Source organism: Mus musculus, chromosome 19 (genome assembly GCF_000001635.26).
Source record: "Mus musculus strain C57BL/6J chromosome 19, GRCm38.p6 C57BL/6J".
In the NCBI taxonomy this organism is placed as follows: Eukaryota; Metazoa; Chordata; class Mammalia; order Rodentia; family Muridae; genus Mus; species Mus musculus.
Genome location: NC_000085.6, coordinates 32,273,136 through 32,291,882, shown reverse-complemented (window position 1 = coordinate 32,291,882; position 18,747 = coordinate 32,273,136). Strand labels below are relative to the sequence as shown.

The window sequence follows — 18,747 nt, the reverse complement described above, 5'->3', positions numbered from 1 at the left end:
CTGCTTGCTTGCAGTACGGATGTAGTTGAAATGGATCCATCTTAATCCAATGTAGACCCTTGATTAACAGTTGGTAAGATCTACCAATAATTTAGCTGCCACAATGGAAATGAGCCCGCTCAAATTATCTACTTTATAACAGAAAGGGCCATGTGGCTCATATTTAGAATGAAGATCAGCGACGTGAAGCAGACTGACTGGAAACCAGTCATTCTGAATCTTGCTCTCTGTTATTCCCCGAAAAGTCCCCAGGACCCTTTGGACAAATTACCTCATCCAGAACAGAGACAGGACATATGCAGGGTAAGGCCAGAACATTTTTATTGTGAGAAAGTAAAGGAATAAAAGTGAGAAAAAAATAAATATGGCAAAAATATATAGTTGACGGCTTGAAGGAGCCCCCACTGGCCAAGTCTGAGTACCAGAGTAAATAAAGTACAGGAGCGACATAGGGATCTGTCATAAGAAGAGCAGGGTGTGTACTAGCCCTAACTACTTCACCAGTGAACAAACGATGAAGAATGCTGACAATGAATGAATAATAGTGTGGAAAGAATGTTGCAGTCAGGATGCTGCAGCTGTCAGGACATATAAGGCATGTAAAGGAGGCATCATGGACACCTGGGAAGTTTTCTTCTTACCTCTCCCCTGCCCCTTCTCCCCCTCTTCTTTTTTCTCCTTCTTCTCCTCTTCTTTCTCCTCCTCGTCCTTTTTATTCCACCCCGTCTGTCTTTTCCTTCATCCTATGCAGCTTACTGTATATCCCAGGCTGGCTTTGAACTCATGATCCCCCCCTGCTTCAGTTTTTCAAGTATCGAGATTATTACAGGGGTGGGAAAGGGGAATTTTGCGGTAGGTCATGATACTTGGATGGTCTTAAAATGTTTTCCTCTAGGTGAAACATTAGTTGCAAGGAGAATGGAGTGACTTCTTTTTATTGAACAAAGTAGGCATTGCTTTGGGATGAGACTAAACTTGGCACCTTCAGATGTGATATTCAGAGAGCGAGCGTCTCAGGGAACTTTCTGGCTGAGTGAAACATAAGCCATTCTGATTCAAGCAGAGTCGCCAGAGGAAAGGACAGACAAGGCAAGATGGAACGGCCCCATTAATTTTAAAAGGGAGGAGCTCAATTCTTCTCAGGTGTTGTGAAGACAAAGGGGTGTGTGCTTCAGGTTAAAGAGAGGCAGCGGGGAATGCGTTTCTAACCCTCAGCTGGATCCTGACGTGGAAGAAATGCTATTAAAAATTCATTATTAGGGCAACTGAATATGGCGTCCGTGGTCCCCAGTTGGTGACTTCATTGTGATTATGTGAGAGCATCCATACTCTCTGGGAATACTTCCTGAAGTGTTGAAAGGAAAAGAGCCATGGTGTGTGAGACTGCCATTAGGTTCAAGACAAAAGTGGTCAGTGTGTATATGGAAGAAAGTAAGCACAGATGTTCAGAGAAATGGGCTAAATGTTGGTAAACAAGTCCAGGGATGTGCTACATGAATATTCTTTGTTCTGTTATTTTTGCAACTTTTCTGTCGATTTGAAAATTACTTTCAAGTTAAAAAGGTTTAAAAAGTTGAGCGATGATGAATAGACTCACAGGGCAGAGGTGGGAGGGTGAGTAGAAAAGATAAAAGGTTGAGTTGCCTCTGATTTTCTGCTGCAAGAGTTGCTCTTCTAAGTCAACTGTTTGCAGCAGTGTCTTGGTCACTCTGTAGACAAAGGTATTTCTGTATCTGTTGCGTGAGAACGTCGATCAGCAGATCTAAGACAAGAAGAGTCAGTGCTGATTCCGTCTCCCAAGTGCTGCGATTCAGGAGTCTCAGTAGACAGGGGAATTGAACCCAAGGCTTTGGCCTGCGAGGCTGTATTCCAGCCCCTCTCATTTCTTCTTGGATGTTTTAGCTGAGTAGATTGGGGGCAAGTTCTCTGACCATCGGAAACTACTACTGCTGCATTTCCACAGAGCATTCTCAAGAATAGAAGTATTGTTTTCTGAAGATTGTGAGGCTCCGAGAGGAGATGTACACTGTTGCTCTTTGTAAATAGCAATGACTTCTGCATTGGCTTACTACTTAGAGTGTTAATTATAGATGAAAAGGGGGCTCAGGCTAAGCTAGAGATTTTTCTGAATTTGGGTGGTCATTTCTCCTCTTAATGGTGGAAATGTTATCTGATTAAATGAGTTTCTTTCCCCAGTGGGTGCCTCTAATCCTTTGGTTGATTTCTTTATTTCCTGACTTTGTTATTCTAGGGAAAGCTTCAGTGGCTGATGGAGCTGTGACCTTTTGAGCAGGGTACATTTGGAGCACAGAGCCGGGCATATAATATACAAGACAGCACAGGTAAGTGAAACCCTGTATCTCACACAATCTCAAAGAATCCATGGATCCGAATATCCCTGTAATTCCTCCTCCTTTGTTTTGGGATTGATTGTAACTCTGGTGGCAGAGAGCTAATGTCCATGGAAAGGCCGTTAATTTTTGTGAGGGTCAGGAAGAAAATTAGAGAGGCCAGCTTCTCCATTAGAGGAGGCAAGCAAGGTGGCTAGGCAGAAAGACAAAGGGCACATATGGCAAATAACCTTCTCTTGAATCCTATAAACCCCAGGAGTCTGAACGATTCCAGGAAGGCTGAGGGCCGTCCAGGGCCAGACCACTTTAATTCAGGTTTGCTTTCAATTGGAGTCTTTATCTTAGGAGATTACAATGAGCAAATATGCTTCCTTCTTTGTGGTGGGGCAGTTAATGTCATTGCTGCCCCAGTCAGTGCCAGTGGGGTGGAATAAAGACCTTCACCAAGTGCATTGGTTAATGTCATAAAGATAACTCAGAGGACCAAAATATGTCAATGTCACATGAAGAAATGGAAGCAAAGCAGTTTCTCTGCGGATGAACTTGGCCAAGAGCAAGCCCAAGTTTCAATCGTCCACTACCCTCCTCATACCGCCTTCTCCTGTTTGTAGTTTGTAGTTTCTGGTGTCCCTACAATCTGTCTGTCATGGACAGCTGTGCCTGTTGCCTGTGAGTTGTGCCTGTGTGTGTCTGAATTGGGGTCTGTCCCTTACAAATGGCTTTGTTCTGAGTTCATTAAACAACAGAATATGGAAATGGAGGAGGGCTACTTTACAAAACCTTTAACCGAGTCTTACAAGAGGAAGAATTTACTTTCCTGAACCCTGCTGACCCAGAAGAGCATTTAACACTGCAGACTGTTGTTATCAAGACACACCCTGATGATACTTCCAATATTTATGTGGTATTTGTTTTAAGGTTCTTCCAACCTATTGTCTGCTTATAGCAAGTGATGATCACCGCATTCACACGCACGCATACATTACTCTAGGTCAGGGTTTAGGGGAGCATACCATTTAAGGTTAAAGCAATGCACTTAGCTTAGTTTGCAAAAGCTTGCGTGGGAAATCCAAGACATAGTAAGGTGTGTTACATTATTCTCTTAAGGGAAGGCTAAACTAAACAGGCTGAGTACACAGTAGGAAAGCAGGCTAAATACACAATGATTTTGAGCAGTCTTACTAACTTGGTTGCAAGGCCCCGCAAAAGTTCAGATTCTCTGGGGTCAAGAAGTATTTTCAGAAAAAATGCTTATTCAATGTGATCAGACAACTCCACATACAGAGCAAGGATCAGAAATACCTTACTGGCCTTACTTACTTAGGGAGAGGAGGAGGGAGGGGGGAGAAGGAGGGGGAGGAGGAGGGAGAGAGACGGAGAGGGCTCACAACCATCTGTAGTGGGATCCTATCTCTTCTGGTGTGTCTGAAGACAGCTACAGTGTACTTACATAAATAAAATAAATAAATCTTTGGGCCAGAGTGAGTGGGCCTGGAGTGAGCAGAGGTCCTGAGTTCAATTCCCAGCAACCACATGACGGCTCACAGCTGTACAGCTACAGTGCACTCATATACATGAAATAAATAAATAAATCTTTAAAAATAAATAAATAAAAGTCATATTTCGGGGCTGGAGAGATGGCTCAGTGATTAAGAGCACTGCTGCTCTTCCAGAGGTCCTGAGTTCAATTCTCAGCAACCACATGGTGGCTCACAACCATCTGTAGTGGGATCCAATGCCCACTTCTGGTGTGTCTGACAGCTACAGTGTACTCATATAAATAAAATAAATAAAAATTTTTTAAAAACTGGGAAAAAGTTCTATTTCTGCTTTCAAGTACATGAGAATGTCTCCGATGCTATTATTCTGCTGTACTTATTTCACCTCTCATATTTAACCAACAATAAGTGGTTATTTCATAACTTACAATTGGTGCTACCTGGCCAATCCCTTAGTGCTCTCAATGAGTATGTGATCTTCTTTCCTGATGTGCAGGTTGAATTTGGATTATTGGCTATTAACTCAAATGGGGCTTTTATCTGAGAAGATCTCAGTTAACAAATACAAGCTATCTAGGTTGGCATCACCTGTAGATCCTGGCTATCTGTGAGGTGGATGCAGGAAGATTATTTTAGCTGATGAGTTCCAACCCAGTCCAGATACCATCGTAAAACACTATCTCAATAAAAAACAAAAAACAAACAAACAAATAAACAAGCAAACAAACAAAAAACCAAGCAAACATAAATTCAGTCAAGCGTGGTGTCACATATTATAGTCTCAGCACTTGGGAAGCTGAGACAGGAGGGCTGCCCCATTTTGTAAGTCATTTTATGCTCCATAGTGAGTTTTAGGTTAGTCTGTGCTGTACAGTGAAACCTTGTCTCACCTCACCCTGACCTACCTGATAATTTTAATTTTAATTCACCTGATAATTTTACCATGGAATCTCAAGGTATAACTTCTCCAGACTACAAACCCAAGACCTTTTTTGTTTGTTTGTTTTTAGGAAACTAGTGTTTTTTTTGTTTCTGGAAAGCTAGTGTTAGTCTTGGGATTCACCAGGAAAGCCAACTCCACCAGTTTGAGCCACATTTAAAGCAAGCTTTAGTAAATATTAAACACTGACTAAGGGATAGGCTTTGGTCAGGACCATTCCCTAGAATGTCCCAGCAGGAGTGGCCTTGAACCACGCGTTTCAGGGACTTATAGGGACAAACCTAGAGGCCATAGTACTTTGTCATGAGGCTTTATTATTTTTTTAAGAACCACAACTCGAAGCTCAAGGAAGTTACCTGGTTTCTGGGCAGGTGGGACTTGCAGATTAGCTTTGGGCATTCCACTAGCTATCTAGATGCTCAGCACTGTGGCTGGGGTCTGAGTCGTCTCCAGCGGCTCCATCATTTTGCTGTGTCTATTCTTCAAGGCTCTTGCCTTAATTTCAGTGAATTGCTCCTGCCACAGTCTCTCAGGCTTAGTATTTGTACCAAAGGCTATCATTGCATTATGACCATTTTCAAACATAATTTTCTAGGTTTTATTTAAAATTGTCGTATAGCAGAAATCTAACTATCCCAATTCCTGTCTTAGGAGTGCTCAAGTGATTAGAAAACAAATCAGCTTTTGGTACATAGCCTCTATCAATTTTCTTAAGTCTTTTACATCTTAAAAGGTAAATTACTTCTTTTACTTCACCTGAGGATAAGCACATGCCAGTTAGTGCCCCTTCAAAACTATACTGGCTCACATCTGTGCTCATGTCACATGTTCACAGTCCGCTCCCAGTCTTTTCTTGCTAATATGTTGACGATTTAGTCCTTGGGAGCCGGACTCCCCGCTCTCAGTGTCTCACTAGCAGGGAGGGCTTCCTCAGCCCCAGTTTATTATGCCGTGCAATCTGTTTTCTGTCCAAGAGCCATTTTTCTTTCTATCCAGAATCCTAGACATATAAGATTCCATGGTGGCTCTCTGTCTGTGGACATCTTTCTTCATACAGAGCACAGAAAAGAAATGGTTTGCCAGTGTGAATTAGAGGGGTCCTCTCAGGTCACGCCCAGTATTTTAGCAAGTTTCTATTAGGTGTATAAGGCAAAATTAAAAGCTTGCATTTATAGGATGCTAAGAGGAGTTTTTGCTTCTGGAATACTTCCAAAATAGGTGTCAAGTATGATGGCTGATTTCATAGTTTCTTTTTTATGGTTTTTTCAGAACAAGCCCAATCGTATATCTCTTTAGATGGTTCATAGTTTTGACAGATGTTTGCCAGATTTGTGTGTATAACTAACAATGAACCTGGGCTGTAGAGCTTGTGGAGCGTGTCTTTAACCCACAAGATCTTTATCCTTTGCAGGCTACAAGGATGGCATTTATGATGCCAGCCTCATAACCTTAGAAAGGCAGGCAGTGGTTATAGTGTTAGGAAATGCTGAGCTGTGACTGGACGCTCTCCAAAGGCTGCCTGGTATTTTTTTTTTTTTTCTTCACAGAAAATAGAATGTTAGAAAGTTCTGCAGTTTTTCTGCCTTTGGATTTCAACTTGGATTGGTAGTTCCTTATGTCTTTGCCCTCATATTCTTGTTGTTGTTGTTGTTGTTGTTAATTAATTTTTTTAGTGGGTTTTGTTTTATAGATGGTTGGGTTAGTTGAACATTCTAGAAACTCCACAAGGGGCTGGAGAAGTGAGGCATAGGACTGATGAAGCTGGCCAGCCATAACCACACTTCTCCAGGGAACTCTGGCAAGCCCTCTGGGCTTCCTGTCCCCTAGTGCATGCCTCTGGGCTGTGGGGATAGAATGCAATTGCCTGTGCTTTGGGTCTGTTGGCCTGGGCCAGGTGGTGGCTGAGCAGCCAATGCTGATCCTCTGAGTCTCCTGCTTCCCTCTTTTACCATAAACTCCTTTGAAGGTTATGATTAGTGTGAACCTGTAGTCTGATTAAGATGTTCTTGTTCATATGTAGAAATTCGGTAAAACTATTTCTAACATGGTTCACCCAGGTACAGTTAGTTTCTTACCATGAACCTGAGATTTTGGTCATTTCAGATGTTCATATCTGTTAATATGTTCAAGATTGGAGCTTGCTGGCTGTTGTCTGGAAGAGTGACTGCGAATGTACCTTGGTCGCCAGGCCCAGTCATTGGACCAGGCAGGACAGCACTTTGCTCAGTGTGTTCTCTGGTTCCTAGGGCTCTAGTAATTTAACTCTGCAGTGACACTGATCACTCATCTCTTACCTTGGCTCCCGACCATCAGCCATTTACACATTGTCTGTCTGTCTGTCTGTCTGTCTGTCTGTCTGTCTGTCTGTTTGAGACAATACACGTATAGTTCTAAACAATGGTTTGAAAGGTTAAGATTCTTTGAAATACTTTTGACTAGTTTGTTGCTGGCTTGCCAGTTTACCTTAAAAATGCCCACAGGACAGTTTTTATTTGCCTCTATAGTGGTCAGGTGCTAAGTGGTTGGAAACATGGGGCAGAGGAAGGCATACCAGCTTTATTGGTAGCCAGGCTACCTTGGCTGCATTTGAACTTGTTATCAGTCTGGATGGTTCTGGTTAGTCAATTAGCTTTGCTCAAGCATGCTTTTCCCACCTCGTAACTACTTTGATCTGTGCATATGCCATAGCAGGGCTCCCAAGTGTTTTGGTTTTATGGCCACTTCACAGTCTTCAGTCTCTCTCTGTCTCTCTTTCCCCTCCTCCCTCTCCATTCATATGTGGCTAGATGTTTGTGTATGTGCACATGTGTGTGCATGTGAGGTCAGAGGTTGATGATGGGTGTCTTTCTCTGTCACTTTCTATCCTGCCATTTTGAGAACATGATCTCTCATTAGACCTGTAGTTTCCTGACTGTGGTAGACTAGCTGACTAGTGAGCCCCAGGATGTCACTGTCTTCCTTTCCCAGTCCTGTGATTTCAGGCCTTATTCATGGACTCTTCTGGGCCAAGCTCAAGTGCTCAGACTTGCCCAGGAAGCACTTAACTGAGCTTTCTCCCTATGCCCTTTATGTCATTAAAAGTTATTCGGGACTCCAAAGACCTTTCCTAGTAAGAATTATATTCAGCATATCATGAATGCAGAATAATGGCGCCCATAGATGTCCATGTTCCAACCCTAGAACCCTTAGAACCTGGAGTGTGCTTTTAAGTAGCAGATGATACTGTAACTATAGTGAAGACCTCTAGATGGGAAGACATTTCTAAATTGTCTAACTGTATTTCTAAACATGGTGTTAGAATATCACATGAACTCATGGGAACTTCCTTTTAAGAGTGAGGTAGGAAGGCTGGGGTCAGAAAAAGGAGACAAGAGATTGAAGCAGATAGCAAAGTACAGCAGAGCCAAAGAATTCTGCTCTGGAAGGCTCAGCACTCCAGAGAGGATCCCAACCTTGCCACACATCGTAAGATGATCTGTGGTCCTGAGCTCCGGGACTCTGAGATGGTAACGGCCACTTGTTACAGCACTGGGTGGGAACTGAAGAGTTTATTCAAAACTAATAAACCCATTGTAGATGAGTGCCTGCCTGCCTGCCTGCCTGCCTGCCTGCCTGCCTGCCTGCCTGCCTGCCTGCCTGCCTTCCTTCCTTCCTTCCTTCCTTCCTTCCTTCCTTCCTTCCTTTCTTCTTCCTCCTCCTCCTCCTCTTCCTCCTCTTCCTCTTCCTTCTAATTTTTCTTTTTTAACAAAAAATGCTGGGGACCAAATCCAGAGCCTTGTGTGCACTAACCAGGAACAGGACCACAAACTACATCTCCAGCCTATAAATCAGCTTTCGTGAAATACTGCCCATTAGTTAATGCGGTTACTGCTGTTCATATTTTTGTAAATGTCTTTTCCATCAGTTTACAATCTGGCTGCTTTTTCCTGTTTCCTCTGTTCTCAGTATGTGACAGTGCCATGTATCATGCCTCCTCCAAGAACTCCATGCTTACATGACGAGGATGAATGTCGAAAAGACAAAGCCTTAGTGTTGTTTACTGTGAAATAGTTTATGCCATGTGGACTAGATAGTAGGGCTTGGGGAACTGAAGGGATCCATAGAACCATGAGGCTGGTGCTCTGTCTACCTCGTGGCTAGAAACCTACCTGGAAAACTGGGGACTGCATTTCTTTTTTTCTGAGCCTTAGTTAGAAAACTAGAGGCTTTGCTTTTTAAGGAAAAACGACTTAAGAGCTTGGAGCAAACACATTTTGATATGGATTAGGTAAACAACATCATCTATTTTTGGTTTTGTTTGTTTGGTTTTTTTTTTTTTTTGTTAGAACAAATATTTGAGTATTTGAGTCCAGGTAGTTTATAAGGGATTTAAGTGACTTGGGCTCGAAGATCTGAAGTCTATGAAGTCTAAAAGCATGGGCCAGTGTCTGGTGAGGTGCTTCTTGCTAAATCATAACATGAAAGGAGCGCCCTACATAACGAGACAGCCAGTATGGGAGCCTGGCCACCTGTGCTTCCATGGGAGTAACACCTTCCTGGTGTCCTCAAATCCTAATAACTTCACCAACGCCTCATCTCCAAATGTAACCAGTGGAAATGGGAGGTCGGAGCTTGTTCCCAACACATGTGCTTTGGGGGGCATGTCCACACTGCAGCAGTAGACAGTCATCAAAATGTTCATCTCCCTTCTTCTTGTCCCAGGATGGACTAGGAAAAGCACATGTTTGCTTAGACTGCATCATTCAGAAATAGCCAAAATAATACACAATTGCACGGAGGCAGAGGCATAATTGCAAGGGAGTGCATTTTTGGCATTTGTAGATAAACTGCACAAAATATCTTTTGTCTGCTCCGCACAGGCAGCTTTTGATAAATTGTTTGGGCCTTTGAAGTTAACAATAAGCTTCCTTTCCTTGGGAAGAGAAAAGTTGAAATGAGTTTGAAGCCTTAGCTTTGATTCCTAGTTATTTTTCATGGCTTTGAAAACACAAGGAGCGTGACCTTTCTCCTGGGGTCATCTGAAGTGGTTCCTGCTGTTCCCTGGCACCGTTCTGGAACTTAAGGTCCAGGTTCTGGGATCAAGCGCCTTCTATGTTGAAAGATGTATGGGGAACAATTTGTGTTTAAAGGTCTTGATTTTGAGCTTACTGTAAGTAAAGCTTAGTAAAAATTTCACTAATGGTTAGGTGTGTATTTAACGTGTTTATAGAGTTGTATTTAAATCGGTAATTGCAACCCGTCATGGTGACTGGGAACTTGGGAGATATTTCAGTATCCTGCATATGACTGTGAGCTGTTCTTTCAGCCTGTGGGTTGGAGAAGCCCATGTGTTACTCACACTTTATATTTTCTGTTCCTGTCTGCATCAATTTGCAAGGGCAGTTTTGGGGTGGCAGAGAAGAGGGCAGAGAGGGCAACTTTGGTGGCTGGAGTCCTTGTGAGGTAGAGAGATCCTTGTTTGAGGGCCACCAGTGGGGTGACCTTTGCAACCTGGAGTTGGGGGACATTCCTACTGACTTTGGAGACCTTTTCCAGAGGCCCCCAACTGTCTGCCCTTGCTAGTGTGTTTCTCTTCCTACAAAGTGTGTTGTGTAACTAGGAAGCAGGCTCTTTTCTAATCAAGGCTCAGTTATGAGTGGGAGGAGAGAAGCAGTCAGTGAAACTTGACCTTGTGGACTGAGGGCTTCATGTCTGAGGAACTCATGTTTTCAGTGAACAGTACCACAATGGTGGCCCGTATTACCATATATAGTCGTGAGAAGCTGATGAGTGTGCCTATATATTTTTTGTATATATTCTGGGTCATTGATTTGAAGTTTCCTGGGATAGCTGTCTTTGAGCTTAGCTAGATGGGACACAGTGTGATGGTGGGCTATGGTACCCTCTCCTCTCTTCTCTAGATGTTCATTCATCACTCCTGGATACTGTGGGTTGGTGAAGGTCAAAATGGTTTGTTTCTTGTTAAGAGCCAGTCCTTTGAAAACAGAGGGATTGATGTCATCAGTGCTTAGAGGTGTTTGGAATCATTGGTTTGGGGACTTGGCGGTACCTTATTATACACCATCATTTTGATTTGGGAGTTTTTCCATTGATGAATCATTAAATATAAATGGTTTTTGTGGGCAGAAGCAAACTATAATGCAGGGTTGAGAGCTGTGTCTAAGTTTCATATCGGTTCCTTGGCCTGAGAGCTTCCTCCCAGCTAGCTCAGGAGAAATCAGATGAGAGGCAGCCTCACAGGCTGGCAAAGCCAGGTCACTGCCTTGCCCTAGAGGGCTCCTAAATGTGCGTATGTGAGGGCAATTTGGAAGTTTGAAGAGGCTCTCTGGAAAGATACTGACTAGCTGGTTTTTGCCAGGGTCCTGCTGCCCCACTCCATTTCTCGAGGATGCCCCAAATCCTTCCATAGCAGCTGCTGCAGATTCTTGATGCTTCTTGAGTGCCGCATCTCTGCCAGCCTAGCTCTGGACAGATGCCCTTAGAAATGAAGTCATGAGACAGAGTTTGTGCTTTTCCTCCATCCTGCTGTCACAACAGCAGGGTAGATCCGCCTTTGTCCCAGCAGTGCTTATCTGCTCCTAAGTCCCAGTCATGTGTGGGCATGTGTTGTTTTCTTGTCCTCATCCTTTGGTCCTATCCTTTTCCTCTCTCAGACACATGGGCATCTTCTCGATAGTATTTGCTCACTTTAAGATATATTTCTTAAACTAGACTCCCTGTACCACATCTTTGATTGATTTTTTTCCTCTTAAGATGCATCTGTGTCTCAGCCCACTCCCTGAAAATCCTGCTGCTAATAATGTAACCTGATAGCTACACTTCACTTGCACAGAACATTCTTTGACTCACCTACTCTGTGTCTGGGAATTTGGGGTACTGATGCCAGGAGGCAAAGAGATGGATCAGATAAGTGAGACTGTTGGTGTTGAACGGAGAGGGGGCACAAGATATGGTTACAAATAGCAGTAGAGATTAGAAATAGAAGTATGTTTAGGCTGAAAGGGTAAAGGAACAATTCTACCTCTAAGTACTGGTCCCACAGATAAGAAAAGGCCATGGTGGACATTAATTACAAGCCAGTGGTGGGTTCCTGTGTCCAGTATTTCTGATACCATCTGAAACAAGGAGCTGCAATGGTGGATGGGCCCATGGGGGACAGCTGTCATAAGGAACTATTTTGGTCTAGGAGTGTTGCTGAGGTAACATCACTTGGAGGATGGATAATTCTCCATGTCTTTTGAGTCAGGAGATGAGTGATCTTCAGTGATAACTCTTAGCCCTTGAGATCTTTGGTAGATCTTCCTATTTTGAGAGCATCTTGGCTATGTGCCTAATACTTAGGGGTTCTCAGATTTGGCTACCCTGTTCCTGTTGAGGGCCTGGAGCACTGAGCCTAAGAACAGCAATTGCTTACAAGGGCTTTCCTCTCAGTCTTAACAAGACTGTGTTTGTGACCCGTCACCATGGATAGTACATGCTGGCTTTGTGTATACGTATGAGTCTGCGAGGACTTCCTTTAAAGGCGATGACCATTGTCTTCTGAGAGCAGAAATAGGACCTGAAAACTGAACACAGCTTGCACGTAGCAGCTGAGGGGGAAAAAGCTGGTTTGTTTGTTTCATATTTTTTAAAGTCGGCATCAAGGCTTTGTGGTCAAGTCTATCCTGGAGTGTCCTATGTAGCCCAGGCTGGCCTGGAGCTTGATCTTCTTGCTTCTGTGTTCTGAGTGTTGGGATTATAAGCAAGAGCCACAACACCCTGCATGGCGACTGTTTTGATTTTTCCCTTAAAGATGTATTTGTTTTATTATTTTATGAGTGTTTTGCCTTCAGGTACGTCCACGTACCATGTATGTATTTGGTGGTCATAGAATCAGAAGAGGGTACAACGTCCTCTGGAACTGGAGTTTCCGATAGTTGTGAGCCACCATGTGGGTAATGGGAATTGAACTTGGCTCCTCTGGAAAAGCAATCATTACTCACGACCACTGAGCCATCTCTCCAGCTCAATAATTGCCTTTTAAAAAATTGGCTGGGAGAAAACTTTAGGGTAAAAGAAAATCATGATTGGCCAAGGATATTTGAGGGAAGAATCTTTTTTGTTCAAAATGTGCTTTGATGTATCAGATTTGTGTCCTGAGTGTGAATGTGGTTATGTAAGTTACAAAGTTTTATAGATCTGTATACAAAAAAGAGGAAAAACTAGTGAGTAGTGAAATCTGAAGAAGTCTGCAACTTAGTGATTATTATTATTACTATTATTTTTTTTCTTTTTTTGGTTTTTTGAGACAGGGTTTCTCTGTGTAGCTCTGGCTGTCCTGGCACTCACTTTGTAGACCAGGCTGGCCTCGAACTCAGAAATCCACCTGCCTCTGCCTCTCAAGTGCTGGGACTAAAGGCGTGCGCCACCATGCCCGGCTTTATTATTATATTTTTAACCATTGTTTTGCAGTTATATAAGGTCAGGAGAGCTGTGTGAAAAATATACTAGAACTCTAATTTCTGCAACTTTTAATTTAAAGAACACAATGCACCTATTAAAATGTCCCAAAGTGGGCTGGAGAGATGGCTCAGCAGTTAAGAGCACTGACTGCACTTTCGGAGTTTCTAAGTTCAAATCCCAGTAACTACATGGAGGCTCACAACCGTCCATAATGAGATCTGATGCCCTCTTTTGGTGTGTCTGAAAACAGCTACAGTGTACTTACATATAATAAATAAATAAATAAGTAAATCTTTTTTAAAAAGTCCCAAAGTCAGTAAAACTGAACAAAAATGTTTACTACCAAGTCCTGGCCAAGCTGCTGAGGAATTAGAACTCTTGGACACATTGCTGATAGAAATGTTAAATGATTGAGCCCCTTCAAAAAGTCAGGGAATTTCTTATAGTTTCAGCCAGCATTTCTGCACCTGGGTATGTACCCAAGAGAGATGAAAGTCTACTGGCAGAGAAGCCTCCAGGCTACTATTCATAGCAACTTTTTCTAAAACTCTAAAGCAGACCGGGTTCCTTCCTGTTAGTGAACGATAAAGGAGCTGGTCCCTCCCTCCATGGAAGGTTCCTCACTAGTGGGTGGCTGCTCAGTGGTCATAAAGAACAACATGACGGAAGCCAAACTCACAAGGATGTGAAAAGTAAGATACCATTTAAGGAACATTCCAGAAAATGTGAAATACAGAGTTAGAAATCTGACCATTTTACCCAGGAGCAGGTAGAGATGACAGGGAGAGAAGATGGAGGGCAAAGGGTAATGGAGAAATCTAGGATGAGTGAACTAACACACACACTCACACATACCCTCCCTCCCTCCCTGTGGTAGTGACAGTGCATTGGTCAGAGCTGACAGAGCTGAGCATCAAAATGGTTAGTTACTGTATGCAATTGAGACCTCATTAAATTGGATTTTCAAGTGGAGACACTGCCTCCATCACCAGTAAACAAGGATGCACCTTGGCTTTCCAGGCTGTGGAGATTCAGCGTGTTGCCTCTTGCCTGGGGTTGGATAAGAACTGGAATTTCCTTAGTTGCACTTGCTGCTTTGTTGGGGTGTGAGGTCCTAGCCCCATCAGGACTTTGGCCTCTGCTACTGTGGAGGTGGGTACTGTCATAATCCCTGCCAACACAGTGCTCCTGGGACAGTGTAACAGGTTATGGCCTCATTTTAGAGATTTGGGTTGAATGTGAACATTTAGTCAAATCTCATCCATTCTCTTCTGCTTTGCCTTTGGTAGAGTTAGAGTGTGGTCAAAATTTCATTCAGATCGTTTTAATCTTCAGCTGTAAGAACTGAGGTGAGGTTTCCAATCTCCTCCCCATAATAGATTCTGAAATGTAATGTGTGTATATATATTATATATGTACTGTAATGTGTATATAAATGGCATATGTGTGTGTGTGTGTGCGCGCACACCGACACACACACACACACCCCGCCCCGAGGCTTTCTCCAGTAGGAGGCTTGCGGTTGATTTACTAGATTGGTTTGATCTTATTTCTGTTCAGTAGGCAGCTCAGTTGAGTAAACAAACAATTGCTGATCATTAACCAAGGGCCTATGCATGTGCCTGTCATGAGTCATTGTGGGGTCACACAGGAGAAAGGGGAAGTCACCACTTGGTAAGGTGGACCAGAGCAGGGAAGGGCAGCTTGAGGTCACCACAGAGTGCAGAGGAGTCAGCGTCCTGCAGGGCCATGCCTTGATATGTCGGTATGGGTTTTTTGTTTGGTTTTTTTTGTTTGTTTGTTTTTTTTTGTTTTTCCTTTCAAAACCAAAACCTCTCAAACTTCAAGGATCCACTGACTGTCGTTTTAACTAGAGTGTTCTCTCACCAGCACCTTTGGGTGTCTGAGGTGGCCGTGAGACTGTTGAATGGCTGGGGCTAGCGGTAGATGACCTTCAGCAGTTACCCTGTAAGTTGTCCCTGCGTAGATTTATCAAGGGTCTTTAGTAGGCTTCACGCAGTGTCAGGTTGCGTTGGAACTCATGGTAACTGAGGGAGCACAGGTTGGAGCCCCAGGTCAGAAGAGAGCTTCTCCCTCGTGTTGCCACACCATCCTGACAGTGTGCTATGCCAGCCTGAAGGTCCTGAGTCTGGCCTGCAGCCAATTAGGAGGATGTTTCTGTAGAGTCTCCTGTGACCAACTTACTCAATTGGTGTCCTAGTCTGGCACACACCACTGATGGCTGGCAGCAGGGGTTGTTAGTTGGCTGATTTGGAGACTGGATGAGGTAGTTGAATGTTACTTCTCATATACATCGGGCTTAGTGTAGGACACTCAGTCTGGATGCTGTTTTGTGTGCTGGGGTGGGTATTAGCTGGTTTTGTGTCGCTTGTCGCAAGCTGGAGTACTAGAGGGAAAGGAGGCTCCATTGAGGAAATGCCTCCATGAGATCCAGCTGTAAGGCATTTTCTCAATCAGTGATCAGTGGGAGAGGACCCAGCCCATGGTGGGTGGTGCCTTCCTTCCCTGGCCTGGTGGTCTTGGGTAAGCAGGCTGAGTAAGCCATGAGAAGCAAGCTAGTAAGCAGCACTCCTCCATGGCCTCTGCGCCTGCTCCTGTGTCCAGGTTCCTGCCCTGTGTGAGTTCCTGTCCCGACTTCCACTGGCAAAGAACAGCAACGTGGAACTATAAGGCAAATAAACCCTTTCCTCCCCAACTTGCTTTTTGGTCCTGGTGTTTCACTGCAGCGATAGAAACCCTAGGTAATACAGGGTGCATCTCCCGAATCAGGCCCCTCCCCACCTCTCTGCTCTTGCACAGAAGTACGATGGTGTATCTTCTTAAAATGTGGTTTTGGTGATGCAGATTTGGTTTGATAAGGAGATCCCAGCTGCTTGCTTTCTAGCCTGCTTAGCCTCCTCCCTGCTCCCCGAGGTCGAGCTGGGCTTTGCTGCTCAGTAGAGCTGCACGGAAATGCAGAAACAAGAAGATTGTTGTAGGACTCAGATCCGTGGCAACTGCAAGGCAGAAAAAGAACACAGTCCTTCTGTTATGTTTGCACTCGCTCAGGCAGTGCTTTTGGATGTTTATATCGCTGTAGGAACTTTCGAAAGCTTGACTTTAGGTGTTCTTTGTATTTTAGAGACCTCCAGTGAGTGGTGGCTTCACCTCTCAGAAGGATGGATGAGCTCATGGCGATGGAGTTTGTTGATCAGCCCTAGCTACCAATGCGCTATGTCATCTTGTGCTAGTTGGTTTTTTCCTGTAAGTGGGGCAGCTGAGTAACCCATACTTGCTGTTAGAACTATGGGGAGTTACGATTGCTACTAGATCACAGGGTCTGGATGGGCAGGCCTCTGAAGAGCTTTGGGGTTTTACACTACTTCCTGTGTGGCAGCACTTACTCATTTGAGCTGGCTTGGGTCTGTGGTTGACCTGTGTGATTTTAGGTGGTCACCACTTTGTTTCAGTGTCTTCCTCTTCAGAATACAGTTGGGTGAGGTGAGCTGAGACATCAAGTGGACATTCTCTACCCTGCTTCGTTTGTGCCTTCATGTTTCTTTTCCACATGGCTTTCACAGAGTTCCTAACATCTGTTGTGTAGAAGGAAATCTGTACTGTATCCAACACAGCAAGGAAGGTAGCTCCAGGCTGTCCTTTAAGAGAGCACACAGAAGTACCTACCTGGCATGCTTCATTTCTTTCCCATTGTATACTGAACTTTGCTAGTTCTGAGGTGCTGGAGAGAGAAAAGAAGAGAGTCCCGGCAGTGACCTCTGCCCTATAGATGTTAGTTTCTAGGGATAGACATCAGCTACATTTCAGAAATAATGATTTCATTACACTTGTGGCTTGTGCTAGGAGAGTACCATGTGTGATAGATTGAATTTGTAGGGGCGGTGTGTGACCAGGAGGTCAGAAAAGTCCCCCTGGGTCATAACCTTCTGCTAGAGATCTGTACAAGGAGAGGGTGGGTGTCCCAAGGCCAGCGAAGGGGAAGGGGACAGGGGAAGGATTCCCAGCCCCTCGAAAGAGCCATAGATGAGGCGGGAAAGGTTTGGGGGTCTGTGCTTTGGTTGGGGTGGACAGCACTATATGTATGGGGGAGAGTGTCTTCCCCCATAGGTGTGCCTGCTCTGCATTTCCCTGATGTCATTGTTCAGGTGACTCTATAGTAGGGACACCTTCCCTCGCTCTACCTCTCTTTGCAGCATTTAGTGATGCCTGACAACCTAGAATTACAAGAAAGGAGTCAATGACACAGGGCTCTGCCCATCCCTGCTGTGTTCAGAGGCCTCATCAAGTAATTGAATGAGTCACCTGTCCCCATCCCTACTGTAATAGAGGCCTAGGCAAGTGCTTGGACGAATCAGGATTTTACTTTTTGTTTCTTTTTGAAACTCAAATGAGTTTCCAGCTAACCTGAGAGGGTTGGGGCTACTGATCCTGTGACAGATTAAGCCTTTCATTTTAACTAAGGACAAGTAAAAAAGATTAATTTTCTTCTTTAAAAATAACCTAATGCAAAACAAAACAAAGCAAAACTTAATACTTGTAAATGGAAGATTTCCCTGGGCTGAAACTGTGAACAGCTCCCCCAAACAGCTCACCTTCCACCCCAGCTTAGCTCCTCTGTGCACAGTTGAGTATGGCTTGCTTGCCTGTCCTGATCTCCAGCTGCCTTTCCCATTCATTAGCAGTTATGAGCAAGCTAAGCAGCCCTGGATGATGGACGTTCCAAGTGTGAACCACAGTTCCCATTGGATGTTTCCTGCCACGGCCTTTGCAAAGTCAAAGAATCCCAGGGGAGCCATCTGGATTCAGGATTTACCTGCTTTCTCTTTTTTTTCTGTTGTTCTTCTTCACAAATTGGTATAAATACCTAGCCTCCACTTCTTCTTTTGAGCGACTGAACCAGACTTTTAATGAAAACAGAAATCTAGCCTTGCATTTCACAGATTTGGGGGCTAAATTATAACATACCCTAGTTCTGCTAAACTAATTGTTTGTATGGGATGAGCCTCTGGCCTTTTGCTTTGCTCTTTTTTACCTCCTGGGGACAGGTCTGGAGACCAAAGATGTATGAAGATAATATGCACAGAAACAGCATGGGTCTCAGTATGTGGTTCGTGATTTTAAAAAGCTAATGCAGAAATCTTTCTCTGTTGGTACTTTTTACAAGATGGGCAGGATCTGTGCTGGCCAATGAGGCTGTGCGTATAATGGTCACAGTTGGAGTTAGGCATCTGTCTATTTAGATGGCGTGGCTGTCATGTATTAGCTGTTAACTGTTGCACAACTTACCAACCTTTCTTTAAAGTGACTCTTGTCACAACAGTAGTATTGTATAAGAAGACCATTATTTGCTATTGTTTGCATTTATTATAATGTACATAATTGGTGCTCTTATTAAGGGCTGTAGCCTGAGCATGATTGTCTACTAGTGTTCCCCAGACTTGCCTGAGCTTATACCGTTCCTCAGGTGCTTGTTAAAAGCAAAGATTCTCAGGCACCA

At 43.9% G+C, this 18,747-nt stretch overlaps 1 protein-coding gene across 17 annotated transcripts in view; it reads left to right on the top strand.

The window, feature by feature from the left end:
• Positions 1 to 18,747, top strand: part of Sgms1 (sphingomyelin synthase 1) — a 267,159-nt gene that overhangs the window by 98,003 nt on the left and 150,409 nt on the right. For 14 of the 17 annotated variants that reach the window (XR_001782565.2, XR_001782566.2, XR_003952764.1 and 11 more), the window contains one exon: positions 2,252 to 2,342. The gene's annotated coding sequence lies outside the window, so the exon portion shown is untranslated. Of the gene's footprint in view, positions 1 to 2,251; positions 2,343 to 14,753; positions 14,998 to 18,747 lie in introns of those variants that run through there. The other 3 variants (XM_006526819.2, XM_030250837.1, XR_003952765.1) reach the window with 2 other exon arrangements.